Here is a 17,471-nt window from a genome sequence, read left to right as displayed (position 1 = left end):
GCTGAAGCTCTGTGCCAGAGATTGAGCTAAAGACTTCATGCTTGATCTCAGTTTCCTAATCTGTAAAGTGGGAGTGAAGCTCATGAGGCTGTTGGGTGAGGATTAAATGTGACAGTGGATAAGGTACAGGCCTGGAATAGAGTAAGTCTCATAAATTAGCTCTTACCACTGCTGTCGTTGTTGTTGTTATAAATGAGGAAACAGGCACAAAGAAGCTGCCCACTTTCCCACAGTCACACAGCTGGGCAGTGGTAGAGCCAGGACTCAAAGATTTCTGACTTGCAAATTCAGTGCTCTACAACAAGCTAATGTTTCATGGTCCACCAATTCTTATTTTCCTACTTTTTTGTTTTTTTAAAGAACTTTAATGGTTTTATTGAAGTACAATTCACACATCATAAAAGTCATCTGTTTGAAGTCTATGGTTCAATGAGTTTTCATAAGTTTATCCAGTTGTGCCACCATCTCCTCAGGCAGGTAGACCTAGAGAGGGACACACTAAGTGTTTAATTGCTCTGAGCCTCAGTTACCACATCTGTACAATGGGCACCATAATACCTGCCTCCCCAGGTTGTTGTGAGGATCAGAAATATGCTTGTAAAGTGTCTGGTACACTTGGCCAGTGTCAGCTGTTACTGTAGTTCTTATGATCAGAGCTGAGCTCTGAAAGCCGGGCAGGGAGAGCTGGGAGCCATCCTGGGTGATGAGCTTAACTTGCTGTAAATTCTTAAACCCATCAAGGAAGAGGCTGAAGGGAGGAAGCCAGGACGAGCCTTGAGACTGAGAGCCCAGCTCCCTCCACCAGTTCCGTCCTCATCCTCCGAGAGGGGTGGGAACAGCTCGCTCACCACCCGTCTCTCTTCCCAGGACGGGTTTTCATCCAGCGTTAATTAGCGAGATCGGGCCTGTGTGTAAGGGTTGGGGGCTTGAGCTGTGGAAAGAAAGCGCCCCAGAGAAAGGCTGGCTTTAAAAGGCTCCAAAAGGCTGGGGCAGTGAGGCTCCACTGAGAGACAAGCCGTGCATTTGTGTTGCAAATTTCCAGTGTGCTGGAGCCAGCCATTCAAAGAGGGTGATGCTGAAGGCGAGGGGCTTGGGGGTGGGGAGGACAGAGGAAGTCGACAAAGGGGGCCTGTCCGAGGGCCTCAGACCCTGCTTTGTAAAAGCTGCTTTCATTGCCCTCCCTGGATGATGGCAGCGTTCCCAGCCCGAGGCCACCGTGCAGGGACGGAAGGCCTGGACCCCAGACTCCCAGATTCCCTTGACGCCCCCTGCCCCCCACTCCGCGCCTTCTGGGACTGTTTTTATGGAGTCAGCGGCAGCAGATGGCACAGGAGTGCTCATGAATGCTGTGTCAGAGTGAGGGGCTAGTGGTTGGCCTTGCTGGGTGGCCTCAGGCAACGTGACGCAACTTCCCTGAGCCTCAGTTTCCCCTTCTGTGAAACACGGCCAGTGGGGTCCTTTCTCCTACTTCACGTCCTACCCAAGCAGAAGGGCCTGTGATTGGAGGGTGATCCAATCACCGTTAGAAGTTCATCTCTTTCTGGAAAAGTCTGCATTTGGGAAGGTCATTAGAAGAGTTCTTTTTAAGAGGTAAAGTCGATTATACTTAGCAAATCAGTTAAGTGACTCTGGGTTGCTCAGAAATGTTACTCGCATGAGTATTTTAAACAGTCACCTTGCTTGGAATCTTGGGGCCTGCCCCAAGTCAGTTATTATGGCTGTTAGTCAGGTTGGTTTTCTGGGTTGGTAGACACAGTGCAGGTGCCAGGCATGAGGCACAGGAAGGCTGTTCCCAGCTGATCCTTCAGGCAAACTCTCCTTGGTGAAGATCTATGTGACCACCCTTCAAAGCACCCTTTGGATCCCGCCTCTGCAAGAAGCATTCCCTACTGGTCTTGCCTTGTGATTCATAGATTTTTTATGTGGTAAAGCAACTCCTTCTCTGAGACCCTTGGGATGTCTGGGACCAGATCTGATTCATATCTGAACCCCCCAAAGCTTTTAATTTCTTCCAGCTTTATTGAGATATAGTTGACATATATAAAACTTTCTAATCAAAGTGCCGTCCCTAGACCAGGGGTATCAGCAGCTTGTTAGAAATGCAGAATCTTAGGCTCCACCCTAGATGACTGAATCAGAGGCCAAATTCCCTTTTGTTCCAGGATTCTAAAGGCATCCGGCACCTAAGATGGTCTCGGAACGCCCTGGGGTTCTCCAACCAGGGAGGAGGGCCATGGCCGCAGGCAACCAGGAGATGTCGCTCTTCCCTAGTCATTGGCCGTGTCGGGCTTTGCGAAGAAAGCCAGAGGCCCCAAAGCCAGGGCTTTGTCCGTTTTGAAAGCCTAGGAGCACCGAGGGGTCCAGGTCAATTACATCCACCAGGCCATCCTCTCCTCAGCCACCCAGGCTCCCCATCTTTCTCTGCCCAGTTCCTGCCCTGGGTTCTCACTTGTGTTTCCAGTTAGGAGAGGCTGTGTGATCCCCAAGCCCAGCCCCTGCCCCAGGATCCCCAGGAGGAAGCCCAAAGGAGAAAACTCAGCCCTTGGAGCCTCCCTAGGGCCTGGCTCATCAGGCAAGAACGTGGCCGGGTGAGGACGAAGACATCTTTTGGGAGGCCCCTTCTCACTTGGAGTCTGAGTTGTTGCATCTCAGTGACAACAGGACTTGCAGACACAGAGACAGAAAGTCGAGTGTCTATAGGAAAAACCCAAGGCCCGCCTGGCACTCTAGTTTCCAGTTTCCCATCTGAAATCGGTGCCCAGTACCAGGGGCGGGGTTATGGCTTCACTTCCCCTCTGTGGTTATAGTGCAGTTAAGGGAGCTCCATTAGCCGTGGATGCAGCAAACCTGGCCAAAGAGCCCTTACTCCAGACTGGAAGCAGAATTGCTGGGTTTCCCTCTGGGGCCAAAGCTCCCCATCTGGCCATATCCTCCTGGCCTTCCCTCATCCTGCATCATTTTTCTCTGAGCATCCAGGCTACAGAGCAGAAGGAAGATCTGTATCCATACTCAGCATCACCCTTGGAGCTGGAATTCTCCTCTAACCTGGGAATCCATCCCTAATGGATGGTGGAGACTTGGCTTCCTAACGCCTGTCATTCCAGCCTGTGGGTCAGCCCCACTCAGCGCCACCCAATCGTTTACAGGAATCTAGTTGTCCTGGGTCACAGCAGCATAGGAGTATCATCTCTTGATGCTTACTATGTGCTAGTCATGTAACATACGTGATCTTCAATAACCTTAAGGGTTAGGAGCATAAAGTGATCTCATTTTATGGTGGAAGAAGCCATTGGGCTTGGAGCCATTGGGTAAATTGTCCAACCTCACACAGACAGTAAATGGGGAAGCCAGGGCTAGAAGCGGCACCCGTCTCCCTCCAGACAAGCCTTACCGCCCTCGCTCCAGCAGTGCTACCGGCTACCCCAGCCTCAGCATTTTTTTGGGACCATGCTGTGTGGCTTGTGGGAATCTTAGTTCCCCGACCAGGGATCGAACCCGGGTCCTCGGCAGTGAAAGTGCAGAGTCCTAACCACTGGACCTCCAGGGAATTTTCCAGACTCAGCATCTGAAGGCTGATTTCTGCCAGCTCCTAGTGACCGATATCAGATTTCCTTTGAGCAGTATCAGTAGGCTCTCTGTGGACCCTGTGAGGTGGAATGATAAGTGTGATAAGTGAGGATTTCCTATGGCTGATGCCAGGGAAGTTGTGACGGGAGATGGCCCTGTACTTTTCACATGGCACTCATCATGGTGACAGTGACATTTCTGATTAATATCAGAACTTTGGTGATTTCAGCAGTGAACCTGAAACCAAAAGTCCTGGGCTCACATCGGACCCGATTCACACGTCCTTTAGGTTAGAGATGGTCTCAGGCACACACAGGCTTTCCAGAATACTAATCAATGATGAAAATTCATCATTAGCTTATTTACATATTTCATCATTCATTTCAGGCTCTCATCTTTCCTTTGATAATTCATCCATCAGACATCATTGTAGTAAAACCTTGCCGGGAGCTAAGCATTATGTTTGAGATCCAGGAGCCAAGAAATAGTAAGATACAATTTAAATTAATTAATATTTATCAAGTGCCTGCTGGGTGCCATTCACTGTGTCGGGGGCTCCAGGCATTCTGGGGACTTGCTTTGGTGGAGATTTCATTCTAGCTGGGAAGGCAGGCAGGCAGCAAACACATAATTACATACAGTGTGATACACACGGTCTACAGTAGAGGTGTGTGCCTGGTGCTATAGGAGCAGAGTGGGTGGGGAATTCACTCTGCTGGGGAGGAGGAGAGGCTTTGCAGAGGAGCTGACATTTAGGCTAGGCCTTGGAGAGACGGGAAGCATTGATACAGCATGAACAGAGGCCTGGAGGCACGATCCAGGCAAGCAGCTTGCTGTGGCTAGAGTGAGGATGCTCAGCTTTTGTGTGCTTTGGGCCTAGACCCCCCGATGCAGTCGTCTGGGGTAGGGCCCAGGGTTCTGCATTTTCCACCAAGGCCCCAGATGATTATGGTGCAGAGGTGAGAGATGGCAGTCTGAGAAACCCAGGCCTAGTGCTTCCTCTGCAGGGAATGCAGAGGACGATTCTGGAACCATAAGTGGAGGCCAAGCTGTGCAGGGTGTCAAATACCTTGCTAAGGAATTTGGGCCTTTTCTCTTCTCAGCAGCGAGAGCCCATGGGAGGCCTTCAAGCCCAAGAGTGGTGGTTTTGGAAGAAGCATCTTGCCAGCAGCCTGGATGGGGGACTGAAAGCAGAGAGGCCCCGGGGAAGGAGCCCGGGTAGGAAGCTTTTAGAGCTGGCCAGGTCTGCGGGCCTGAGGGCCTGAGCCAAGGCCCACCGAGGAGGTGGGTGGGGCACCTGAGGTGGATTTGAGAGGGCTCTCTGGAAGATGGGACCACGGGCCTGAGGTAGACGGGATGAGGGAGGGGGAGGAGGGGGAGGGGCTGGGGGCCTTGAGGGCTGATCGGATGCTTTGGGGGGCAGATTGGGAGGAAGAGCAATGAGTTCCAATTTACAAATGTTGAGTTTTTCCGGACTCAAGGCGCCTCCAGGAGGAAGTGGGTAACAGGCTCTTGGATCCAGTCTGGAGCTCCATCTGGGCTGGGGGTGCAGGGAGCCAGCACAGAGGAGGCAGTGGGGGTGGTGGGAGGAACCGCTAAGCACCAAGGGGGGTTCCTGGAGAGAAGACACATTTTCAGGGCAGGTGGAGGCAGAATTGGAAAAAGTGGAGGAAAAGAACAAATTAGAAAAGTAGGCTCTTTGTTGTCAATGTATTATCTCCACTTTGCAGATGGAAAAACTAGGACTAAGACAGACACTTAAATGCCTTGTCCTTGGTCCCTGTGCTCATCAGGGTGGGGCTGGGATTTGAATCTAAGCGTCTTTGGCTCCAGCACCTATATATTCTCTTCTCTGCTACGACCCCAGGAGGCAAATCCCATCCCCAGATATGAGATAAACAGATTCATAGATTGGGGGAGGGGCAGATGCAGCAAAAAACCAACTTGCGAGAGAAAGGCAGTGGAGAACAGTGTATTAAGGGAGCGTGTTTTTCTTGACCTCTCCCCACAAGAGTATTTTGATGCAAATCCCAGACTTCATATCACGTAATCCATAAATATTTCAGTCTGTATCTCAACAAGATAAGGGCTCTTTCTTTAACAGCGTCACAATACCATTATCACACTTAAAGAAAAATCTAACGGTAATTCCTATTAAGTGAACCTACTGAGGGCAATTTGACAAGACCTCAGAATGTGCTTATCCTGAGCCAGTATTGTCACAAAGCCACGATAAGGAATTTAAATTTTCCCAAGATAATTACAGTGAGGGCTGAACAGGGGATTGGAAATGCAGGAGATTTGAGAAGCTTTGGGGGCCCTGGAAAGGAAATGTTATAAAGGAAAAAAAAAAAAAAAAAGTCTGGAAAGGTTTGCAGAATACAAACGAAAAGAATCTTCTTCCTGACTTCCTTTTCCTCACCCAAGGGCCTGTAGTCTTAAATGTGAAATAGGAACCGGGTCTAAAGTTAAACCAAACGGATAAAAATAACACAACAAGTAGCTGTTAAACGTAAGGAGACAGACTCATTGGGCCGGTTTCCCACCTAGCCTCTCCAGACCGCTCACTTCTTAGATAAGGACTGTCTTGCTGCTGCTGTAAGAACGTTAGCTTCCTGGGAGGTCATGTATATTGTTTATTACCTGGTGCATTAACTGGACTCTGCCTTTCCACTGAGCTTCAGGAAACCTGGTTTATAGGCCCAGCTCCTCTACAAACTTGCTCTGTAACCTTGGCCAAGTTACTTCACCTCTCTGAGCTGATGTGCATCCTGAGAGCGTTAGATCCCAGGATCTCAAAATTGCCTTTTAAGTTCTTAATTCTGTGATTCAATGAACAACTAATAAATGGCGCTCATCCCCTGGAGTTTAGAAAGTGTTACCAGGGTTTGGTTCCATGTTACCTCATGTCTGCAAAATGCTTGGCTAACCTAGATGAAGGATGCCATGGAGACACCACGCTTTTATCATACAGGTTCATGCTCCAGAATCACCTGGGGCTGCACTTGGCTGAGCCCCTGGAGGAAATCCAAAAGGCAGCTCCATGTGAGCTCTCAGGAAACCAGCGGTGGATGGAGACCAGATAGAAACTGCACAGAGCCATCCACAGATGGAGCTGGTTGCCTGAGACCCAGGAAGCAAATTGTAGAAATAAGTTTAAATGACAGCCCAGTGGGTTTTTTTATGGCAGGAAAAGGGGTTGATGGATGGCAACCAGGGATTTGGGGCTGAGATGGAGCTAAAGGGAAGGGGCCAGTGAGAAGCTGTCAGCTCACATTGCCATACGTTGCTGGGATTCTGGACCTTGGCCTGGGGAGCTGCATTCAAGCAGAATCTTAAGAGCTGGGGTCGGAGGGGAGCCAAAGGAAGATACACGAGAACATGAGCTGGAAAGGGTAGGGGAGAAACAAAACAGACCTCATCCTGGGCCCGAATAGCAGCCCTTTCCAGAAACCCTGCCCCCGACCCAGCTCCTTGCCATTCTGCTGGGAAGGAGAGGATGTGTAGCGCTCAGCTCCAGCTGCCCTGATTTCTCTCCTTTGGTTCCTCCAGTGTGCTCTGCTCTTTCCCACGAAGACCTTCTGCCGGAGCTGTGTCCTCTGCCTGGAAGGCAACTCTCCTCCTCTGGTCAACTTTCACTCAGACCTCAGTTCAAACCTGCCGCCTCCAGGAAGCCCTCCTTGACCTCCCTATCTAAGACAAACCACTCTGTCTTTAGGTCCTTACACCACTACATACTTAAAAAAAAAAAGCACTCTTCACTGTTTATAATTTGTCATGTATTTATGTGAGCCTTTAAAAAATTTTTTGTTTATTCACTTATTTATAATGAAATTATGGTCTAAATATTTACAACATATAGGAAAACAGAGGATACGTTTATACAAAGCCAGCCTGCAAAGTATTCAAAGGTGCAAAAATGACAGTTCAGTAACTCAAACTACTCCTGGTTCAGCAGACCAGCTCCTTCACTTCCACACATCAATATTCCACACAAAAAAGTTCTTTTGGAAAAATCTGTAATGCTAAGAGAAAGGACAAGTTGCAATTTCAGAATGTGATCTTTTTTTAAATTTCTAATTTTGAAATAATTTCAAGCTTTCAGAAAAATAAGAATGATACAAAGAACTCCCTCCCATATACTTTTTGGCCCAGATTCAACAATTAACATTTTGTCACATTTGCTGTATCATTTTCTGTGTGTGTGCGTGTGCGTGTGTGTGTTAAATGTAATCATACATGTATAGATAATACATTGATTATTTTTTTCTGAGCTTCTTGAGAATAAGTTGCAGACATCTTGCCCCTTTACCCTTATGTACTTAAGCATTATTTCCTAAGTACAAAATCATTCACTTATGTAACCACAGCACAATTAAACCATCTGATTCTCTGAACCGTCTGTTTCCTTTGACTTAAATGTAGGCTCCATGAGGGCAGGGGCCACTCTTGCCCACTGCCCACGTGTGCAGCGCCCAGCAGAGTGTCTGGCACAACACTGGTGCTCTAAAAATATTTGTTGAATGTACAAGAAATCCTGAATTTGAAGGGACTCGTCGCAAGTATTGCATCCTGCCCCAGCCGTGAACTTTCTCACTTGGGATGCCGTGTGCGTTGGATGGGGTTGGGTGTTTGGATTTGTCTACTCGCCTCCATTTCTGTGGGGAATCAGAATCCCACTGCGGTAGTGCCTGAAGATTTGGCTTCTGTCATTTTCAAATCCTCTCCCACCAGCTCTGGCCCTTGCTCAGCCACAGTCCTGACTGACAGACGCCTTTCCTCTGGCTCAGTGGCACCTGCTGGCCATCACACCCAGTTAACTGGCCCCATGAGAGAGTTCTGGCAAAGACAGCTGGAGTGCTGGCCCATCCTCCCAAGCAATTGCTCGTATGCGGTGCTGGCTTCGGCTTTGGAAACTGCCCTCTAAGCCCTTGGCCCACCAGGTGCTTCGGGCTACCTTACAACCCACATGGGTCCTCTGTCAGGATGTTGTAACTACTTAGTTAATAGAGGAGCTGATAGAGGGGCTGGATGTGCTTTACCCCTAAATACTTAAGCAGTATCCACTTCAGGGCGAGCGGGAGCTGGAGCCCACAGCTCATGGAATCTCGAGTTGGAGAGGCCTTTAGAGATCATTAGGGTGGTGGTCCCCAAACGTCGGTTTCCATACCTCCTGGGAACTTGTTCGAAATGCCCCAGCCCAGACCTATTGAATCTGAATCTCCGGGGATGGGTGGAGCATTTTAACCGGCCTTCCAGATGATTTGGCTACACGCTCAGGTTCGCAACCCACTGCTCTAGGCTGACCCCACCAGTTTTCAAGGGGGGACCTCAAGCTCCAGGAAGGTCACCTTGACGCCTCCTCTCATGCAGGTACCTTCTCTGCTCACTGCTGCATATCTGCAGCTTGCTGGTGGGTTTTTTTTTTTTTAATGTTTTCAGAATCATAAATAAGCTTACCACTGGCTATTACATTACCATGGCAACCTGGCAGCTGGCTAGAAAGAAGCAGGTAGCACAGCTGCCTTGGGGTCTCGGCGGCACTAAAGTAATTGTGGATTTTTTTCTCTGTTGGCCTCTGCCTGGCCTCTTCGTTTTTCTCCTCATTTCCTCCTCCTTTCTTCTCCGTTTGGCCCTTATTCCTCCCTCATCTCATTAGGAGCAACATGTGCTCTAATTGTTTTAGATTTTCCAAGGGCTGCCAAATCTAACCTCTCCTTTGAAACTAACAATAATACCACCAATGGGCCCATGTGAGCCTGGCTATTTGACTGCTTTTTTATCCCCATCAAAATGTTGTATTAAAATGTCCTTGAATTTGTTTTGATAAGGTACATGCACAGAGTGCAAAATTCTAAAGGTACAAAATGGCACACATTAAGAGTAAGTTGGACTTCCCTGGTGGTCCAGTGGTTAAGACTCCATGCTTCCAATGCAGGGGCCACGGGTTCGATCCCTGGTCAGGGAACTAAGAACCCACATGTGGTGCGACCAAAAAAAAAAAAGACAAAAAAAAGTAAGTCACACGACTCCCTGGGGTCTAGGTCTTAGCGATCCTTGTCCAGCATTTAGAGTTGCCTCATGCTTTTTAATAGCTGCATATTCCAGGGTGTAGATGTACCACCACTTCTTTAAGTGGCCCCCTGTTGATGGATATTTGGCTTACTTCCAGTCTTTTGCTATTTTCATCCCCATTTTACAGCTGGGAAAGCTGTGATTCAGAGAGGGAAGTGGTTTCTGGAAACTCCCAATGCAATTGTGGGCCTCTGTAGGCATTGCTTAGCTACAGAATCTAAGAAAAAAGGAAGAGTTGACTGACTCCTGAATTGCAGACAAGAAAGAGCCATCCAGAGACCTGATTTCTTTTCTTGCCCTGCTAATGTCTTAGCTAGTTCAGTTAAATTCTGCTAACATTGACTGATGCCTGGTGTGTAATTAAATGATTGTGGAAGTGTTTCACATCTGTCTTCCCTGCTAGACGATAATCTTTGTTAGGGCAAAGATCATGTTTCCTTCCCTACTGCATCCCTAGCAAGTACTATACTCCTGGCAAGCACGGGGTGTACCATAGGTGCTCAATTAATACTTGTTGAATGAATGTGCCAGGATTGTGTGTGGTTAAGACAATGGGCTTAGAGGCCTGGGTTTGAATCCTGACTAATTAGTTGTGTAATCCAAGACCCATTACTCAGCTTCTCTGTGCCTGAGTCTCCTCAGCTGTGAAATGGGAACACACCCTCAGTGTTGTTAGATCAAGTGAGTGAATGCTGTCAACTCCCCGTCACAGAGCTCTGTACACAGTGAGCGCTCAGCCGTTTCTCTCAGCTTCTTCCAGGGTCATGTATGGCAGGGAAATTCTGATGGGGGAACCAAAAGATCTTTTAAGATGAGGTAATTTGAGCTGGGCTCCGAGGGAGGAGTAAGATTGCAGTTTATGCGGCTGGGGCCAGATCTCTTTACTGAGTCCATGCAACTATAAAACGGAGATGACGACACCCAGTTTCTGGCTCCCTCTGGGAAGATGGTCCCACCTAAAGTCCCCCAGGAGGAAGACAGCACGCAATTAAAGGGCAGCATCATTATTCAGCTGGAAAACCACCTTCACAGGACAAGTGAACGGAACCCCACCAAATATGATTCGCTTGTGCTGTGTGTAACTGAATATTTAGCGTGGATTTAACCCAGGGAGCCAACTATGCTGTTGGTTTGAGTCAAGTTTAATGAGGCACTTCATAAACGTGGAGGTAATTAGTACCATCCAGATGCTGGTTGCGTGTGAAGCTTTTGCTGCTTCCATGGCTGAAGCAGGGAGATGAAGTTCTGGACTCTGGACTCCTCAGGGGGATTTGGAAGTATGAGCTCCGGCCTGGACCTTTGCTTCAATTGTAATCTCCTCCTATAGATTGAATGTCACCTACTCTGGGAAGCCTTCCATGATTGCCAAAGGCAGAGTCTGCTGCTTCTCCCGGGTTCTTATGTCATTCTGCACACACTTCCTTTGTAGAACTCAAAATATCCTACTGTGTTAGTGTCTATGTCTGTCTCTCCCACCAGAGCCCAAGATCTTGTCTCCAGTGTTTCCCTGACATACAGTTGGCACTTAATGGATGTCTGCTGGATAAAGCTTTTCAGATTTCAAAACTGTGGGAAACCTTGGGTCTCAAGAACAAGTTATAGCATTTGGATTTTCCTGGGAAGGGCAAACCCTCTGTGGTGTTGACGTGTAATCTACCTTCTGATGGAAATTCTGTTTGATGACCTCTCTAATGAGCCCAGCATTGAAATGCGAACCACACCTCCTTTGTAGCAGACCTGCTCCTGGAAGATCCTACAGCACAGGAATAGGACCTGGGTACCATGGGTTTATAGACACCAAGTGTGGAATCCAGCCCTTAGTTCACACCTTGTAGAAAGCAAGAGGACAGGCCTTGAACTATCAAAGTTGGTTATCTGCTAGAAGGCTCCTGGAGGCCCAGAAAAAGAGTCCAGAATGTGGTGAGCCTCCACTGTTGTTTGGGCTCTGCTGGTTCTGAAATGAATGTATTGCTGGCCTTTCTGGCATGTAGAAGATGTCCTCACCATTTGGAGGAAAGCGGCCCCTCGTTTTGGTCCTGCATTCTGGATTCATCAGGATGTACCATGCTCAGCATTCCTGGTTTCTCCCTGGAGCTGAACCTAAGGGCAGAGAAGGAGTTGATGGAACACTGCAGAACTGGGCTCAGGCAAGAACCCCACCCAAGGCCAGGTGTGGCCAAGATCCCTGCTCTGAACAAGGTCCTGGACTCGGAACTCACCACAGTCTCTGGCTGACCCTTGCAGCTGGCATTGCTGCCTGGGGTGGGGGCTTCTGATGGGTCGTGGTTAAGTTCAGCATCTTTGCTCCAGCAGGGACTGAGGAGAGGGTGTGTGCATCCCATCCATCTGCCTCTTCCTACCTCTTGGGATTCCCACAAATGGGGGTTCAGATTTCGGGCAGCCGAAGTGACAAATACCAGCTTTTCCCCTATTCTGTGAATTCCATGTTGTCTTCTAGTACTCTTCAGAAAGGCTCCATCTCCTGGTCCCAGTTAGTCACTCAACAAACATTCATTTGAGCCTACATGTACCAGGCAGTGTGCTAGGTGCTGAGAGGCAGGAGTGAACAAAGGAAATAGAGTTTACATTCTAGAGGGGGAGAAACTGACGATAAATAGGCAAATAAGACAATTACAGATTGTGATAATGTTATAAAAGAAACAGGCAGGAAGCTGTGATAAAAAGTAAGGAAGGTCTACTTAGAAAGAGAATTTCTGTAATCTATACCCCAAAACTTAGTGGCTTAAAATACCCATTTATTTAGATCATGATTTTGTGGGTCAGGTATTTGGGAAAGACTGGGCTGGGAGGTTCATCTCTGTTCCATGTGGTATCAGCTGAGGTGTCTGGGGCTGCGGAGTCCACTTCCAAGATGGTTTCTTTTTTGCCCACAACTTTGTAGTGAAAAATTTCAAACATACAAAAAAAGTTGAAAGAATTATACAGCACATGCTATACCTACCACCTAGATTCTACACTTAACGTTCTACCACCTTTGCTTTATCACACACCTGTCCATCTTTCCACCTTTCCAAGATGGCTTCTTCACTCCCGGGTCTGGTATCTGATGCTCCTCTGATTCCCTTCCTCCCCACGTGGCTTGGGCTCCTCCCAGCTCAGTGGTCTCAGGCTGGTCGCACTTCTTGCATGGTGACTGACTTCCAGGCCAGTTAAGTGCCATGCCTGAAACGGACACAACATCTCTTCCACTGTACGCTATGGGTCCAAGCAGTCATGGGGCAGAAGAGCCCCTGCGGGATGGGCAATACTGCTGGAGCCATTTCTAGAAAAAACAGTTAGCTAGAAAGGACGATCACGGAAGCCCTTTCTGAAAAGTAGTATTTGGGCAGAGCCCTGAGGTATGAGAATGAGCCTGTCTTGTAAAGAGCTGGGAGAAGACAGCATTCCAGACAAAGACACCAACAAAGGCAAAGGCTAGGAGGTGAAAAAGCAAGTCTTGTGCCTCTACTTTCCTTTGCCCATATCCAAATCCAGCCTATCATCCGGGACCCACGTCGAGCCACCTCCCTCATGAAGCCTTCCCAGATACCTCATTCTCTGCTAAAGCTTCCCTTCATCCTAGAGCACTCATGCCTGGAGTGCTCATCTGGCTTGAACAGCTTAGCTGGGTAGTACAGTGGTTATGCATGCAGTCTCTGTGGGGACTTGGGGAAGTTGCTTAACTTCTCTGGCCCTAGGTCTCTTCATCTGTAGATGGGAATAATACCTGCCTTACAGGTTTGCTGGGGGGAGGATATTGATATATGTAAAGTGCTGCGCACCTGATGAATACTCAATAGATGGCAGCTATAATTAATCATTTCAAACTGGTTCACCCTGTCGTGTTAATCTAGTTTAGAAAATTTTCTCAGAGAGACACCATGCCTTTTTCAACGTTTTCTCTTTCATCGTGCAAGCAGTGTGCCTCGCATAGATATTATGGATAGGAACAAGCACGCCACAGAGCGCTCCACCATGCTGTGGTGCTAATGAAGCCATGCAGGGCACAGAGATGAGTAAGACTCAGCTGGATCCCTCCAGAAGCTTCCAGAGAGTAAGAAAGTAGCTGTGCTTGCAGCAGCCATGCTGGGGATTTTTCACATTTGGATACAGATAGTAACAGGTTTCAAAGCACCTGCACATCTGTATTAGTTTGCTATGGCTGCCATAACGCAGTACCACAAACTGGGTGGCTTAAATAACAGATAATTATTTTCCCACAGTTCTGGAGGCTAGGAATCAGAAATCAAGGCTGAGGACTGTGGGGAGGAATCTGTTCCATGTCTCTCCCGTAGCTTCCAGCGGTTTGCTGCAATTTTTGGCTTCCCTGGCTTGTAAAAGCCTCACCCTGAGCTCTGCTTTCATTTTTACACGGCATTCTCCCTTACGTGTGCATCGTGTCCAAATTTCCCTGTTTAATGAAGACACCAGTCATATTGGATTAGGGCCCATCCTAATAACCTCATTTTAATTTGACTACCTCTGCAAAGACCCTGTCTCCATACATGATCACATTCTGAGGTACTGGGGTTAGTTCTCCAACAAATCTTTTTGGGGGGACACAATTCAACATATAAGACATCTCTGTCTCCTATGATCCTCCTCATTCACACCCCACAGTGAGCCCCTCCAGGACAAGTACCAAGTCTTGTCCTAAATATCTGTATCTTTCCTTCCTTCTTTCTTTCTCTCTCTCTCCCTCCCACCCTTTCTTCCTTCCTTGCTTCCTTTTTTCTTTCTCTCTCTCTTCCTTTCTTTTTTTCTTTCTTTCCTTTTCTTTCTTCCTTTCTTTCGTTCTTCCTTTCTTTCTTTCTCTCTCCCTGCCTCCCTTCTTTCCTTGCTTCCTTTCTTTCTCTGTCTCTCTCTATTTTTCTTCCTTCCCTTCCTTCCTTCCTTCCTTCCTTTCCTTCCTTCCTCCCTCCCTCCCTCCCTTGCTTCCTTCCTCTCTCTCTCTCTTTCCTCCCTCCTTCCTTTCTTTTTTTTGACTGTGGCGAGCGCAGCTTGTGGGATCTCAATTCCCCAACCAGGGATGGAACCTGGGCCCGGGCCTACAGCAGTGAAAGCACCGAGTCCTAACCACTGGACTGACAGGGAAGTTGCCTAAATATCTGTACCTCTCAGGCCTCAGCTTCTCCCCACTGTCTTATGCGCCAAGCCTTTCCAACAGCCTTTCCACCTCCCACCATGCTTATTCCTTTTGTGCCTGGCAAATTCCTATTCATTCTTTGTTTCTAAGTTTAACTGTTACCTCCACAGAGAGACCTTCCCCGATCACCTTTTCTTGATTGTATCTCCCATGCTATTTATTCTCTCATGGTTTCCTCTTATTTCCTCCCTACACACCTCATGGTTCATAAATATACATTTCTTTGTGATTGATTAATGAGGGTGTCAGATAACCCCTGGTCTGTAAACACAGTGAGGGTAGGGACCCAATTACTCACTATTGCCTTCCTGATTCCATAGTGTATGATCCAGAACAGAAACTCCATAAATATTCGTTGAATAAATGAATAAATAATACATCTTTGGATCCTCCATATCATCTCACATAGTATGGGATTAGTGGATGTTGAGTGAATTATAATTATTTCTGTCTGTGTCCTCCAGGAGAGAGTGAGCTCCTTGAGGATAAGATTAGGTCTCATTCTTTTTTTTTTTGTTTTTTTTTTGCGGTACGCGGGCCTCTCACTGTTGTGGCCTCTCCTGTTGCGGAGCACAGGCTCTGGATGCGCAGGCTCAGCGGCCATGGCTCACGGGCCCAGCCGCTCCGCGGCATGTGGGATCTTCGCGGACCGGGGCACGAACCCATGTCCCCTGCATCAGCAGGCAGTCTCTCAACCACTGCGCCACCAGGGAAGCCCTAGGTCTCATTCTTTTTTGAATCTTTAGCATCCAACCCCTCCTCCTTGATCTTCTCTGTACTAGTTATCTATGCTGAAAAAAAATTACCTTGAAACTTAGGAGCTTAAAATAGTAATATTTATTATTTCACAACTTCTATGGGTCAGGAATTCAAGAGTGATTTTGTTGACTGTTTCTGGCTCAAGGTCTCTCATGAGATTATATTCAAGATTTTGGCCAGGGCTGCAGTTACCTGAAGGTTTGACTGAGGCTGGAGGATACACTCCCAAGATGGCTCACACACATGGCTGGCAAGTTGGAGGTGGTTGTTGGCAAGAGGCTTGGTTATTATTCATGCAAGCCTCTCCCCAGGGCTGCTTGAGTGTCCTCACAACATGGATCCCTGATGAATGATCAAGACAGAGCAATGAGGAAGAACAATGTTTTTTATGTCTTCATCTTGGAACTCATACTCCATGATTTCCACAATATCCTATTGACTATATCTGTCAGCCCTATTCAATGTGGGAAGGGGCTATACAAGGGCATGGATACCAGGAGTCAAGAATCACTCAGGTTCATAGTGAAGGCTGATTACCAAGTCCTATTAGATCTCCTTTCTCCCCATTACTTGCCCCACCAATACTCAGTCAGGAACTCTGTACTGCCATCCAAACACTTATCACATTATATGATAATATGTTCAAACTTAAGCTCCACAAAGGCAGAGACTCCATCTGTCTGGTTCAACAACCAGCACAAGCCATAGAGTAGGTACTCGGTGAATGTTTTGAATGAATTTTAATAATTTGCTTCTGTCTGAATTACAAAACTGTGCTTGTTTGTCTCCTCTCTGCATTTCATTGTAGGCTCAGGGCCTGGCATAGAATTAAGTCTTCTATACAATGTAAATCAAAACTACAATGAGGCATCACCTCACACTGGCCAGAATGGCCATCATCAAAAAGTGTACAAATAATAAATGCTGGAGAGGGTGTGGAGAAAAGGGAACCCTCCTGCGCTGTTGGTGGGAATGTAAATTGATACAGCCACTATGGAGAACAGTATGGAGGTTCCTTAAAAAACCACAGTTACCATATGATCCAACAATCTCACTCCTGGGCATATGTCCAGAAAAGATGAAAACTCTAATTCAAAAAGACACATGCACTCCAATGTTCACAACAGCACTGTTTACAATACCAAGACATGAAAGCAGCCTAAATGTCCACTGACAGATGAACGGATAAAGAAGATGTGGTACATATATACCATCTACTCTGCCATAAAAAAGAACAAAATAATGCCATTTGCAGCAACATGGATGGACCTACAGATTATACTAAGTGAAGTAAGTCAGAGAAAGACAAATATCATATGATATCACCTCTTTGTTGAATTTAAAAAAGTGATACAAATGAACTTACTTACAAAACAGAAATAGACTCACAGATATAGAAAACAAACTTATGGTTACCAAAGGGGAAGAGGGGAAGGGATAAGTTAGGAATTGGGGATTAACTGATACACACTACTATATATAAAATAAATAAACAACAAGGACCTACTGTATAGCATAGGAAACTATATTCAATATCTTATAACAACCTGTAATGGAAAAAAATCTGAAAAAGAATATATATATATACATATATATGTATATATGTATATGTATATAACAGAATCTCTGCCGTACACCTGAAACTTACACAACATTGTAGATCTACTTCAAAAAAAAAAAAAGGCTTCTATAAATGTGTATAAACATTTGCTGAAATGGGCTGTGATAAAGGGGCTTGAAGAATCGACGGTGTCTGGATCTCACTTCCGTAGTCCTCTCCGTCCAGCTCAAACCCACTGGGTTGGGACAAAGGTCTGACAAAACCCAGCGGCCCGGATCCACCAACCGTAGCAACGAGGGCGGTCGGAGCTGAGCCCGCTGGTTGCTCAGGAGCGTCACTTCCGGGACCGAGGTTGCAAGGAAC

General features: G+C 47.1%; 1 long non-coding RNA gene across 1 annotated transcript; it reads right to left on the bottom strand.

Annotated features, from left to right (window-relative positions):
• Nucleotides 1-7,331: 7,331 nt before the first annotated feature.
• Nucleotides 7,332-17,405, bottom strand: LOC113605222 (uncharacterized). Its single transcript, XR_003427111.1, has 3 exons — nucleotides 17,196-17,405; nucleotides 15,740-15,889; nucleotides 7,332-11,742 (listed from the first exon to the last, which is right to left on the bottom strand). It is a non-coding gene; the product is annotated as an uncharacterized LOC113605222 (long non-coding RNA).
• Nucleotides 17,406-17,471: the final 66 nt, after the last annotated feature.

Source organism: Aethalodelphis obliquidens, unplaced genomic scaffold (assembly GCF_003676395.1).
Source record: "Aethalodelphis obliquidens isolate GAN/ISIS:26980383/991018 unplaced genomic scaffold, ASM367639v1 scaffold42, whole genome shotgun sequence".
NCBI classification, from domain to species: domain Eukaryota; kingdom Metazoa; phylum Chordata; class Mammalia; order Artiodactyla; family Delphinidae; genus Aethalodelphis; species Aethalodelphis obliquidens.
This window is presented reverse-complemented; position numbering and strand designations above follow the sequence as displayed.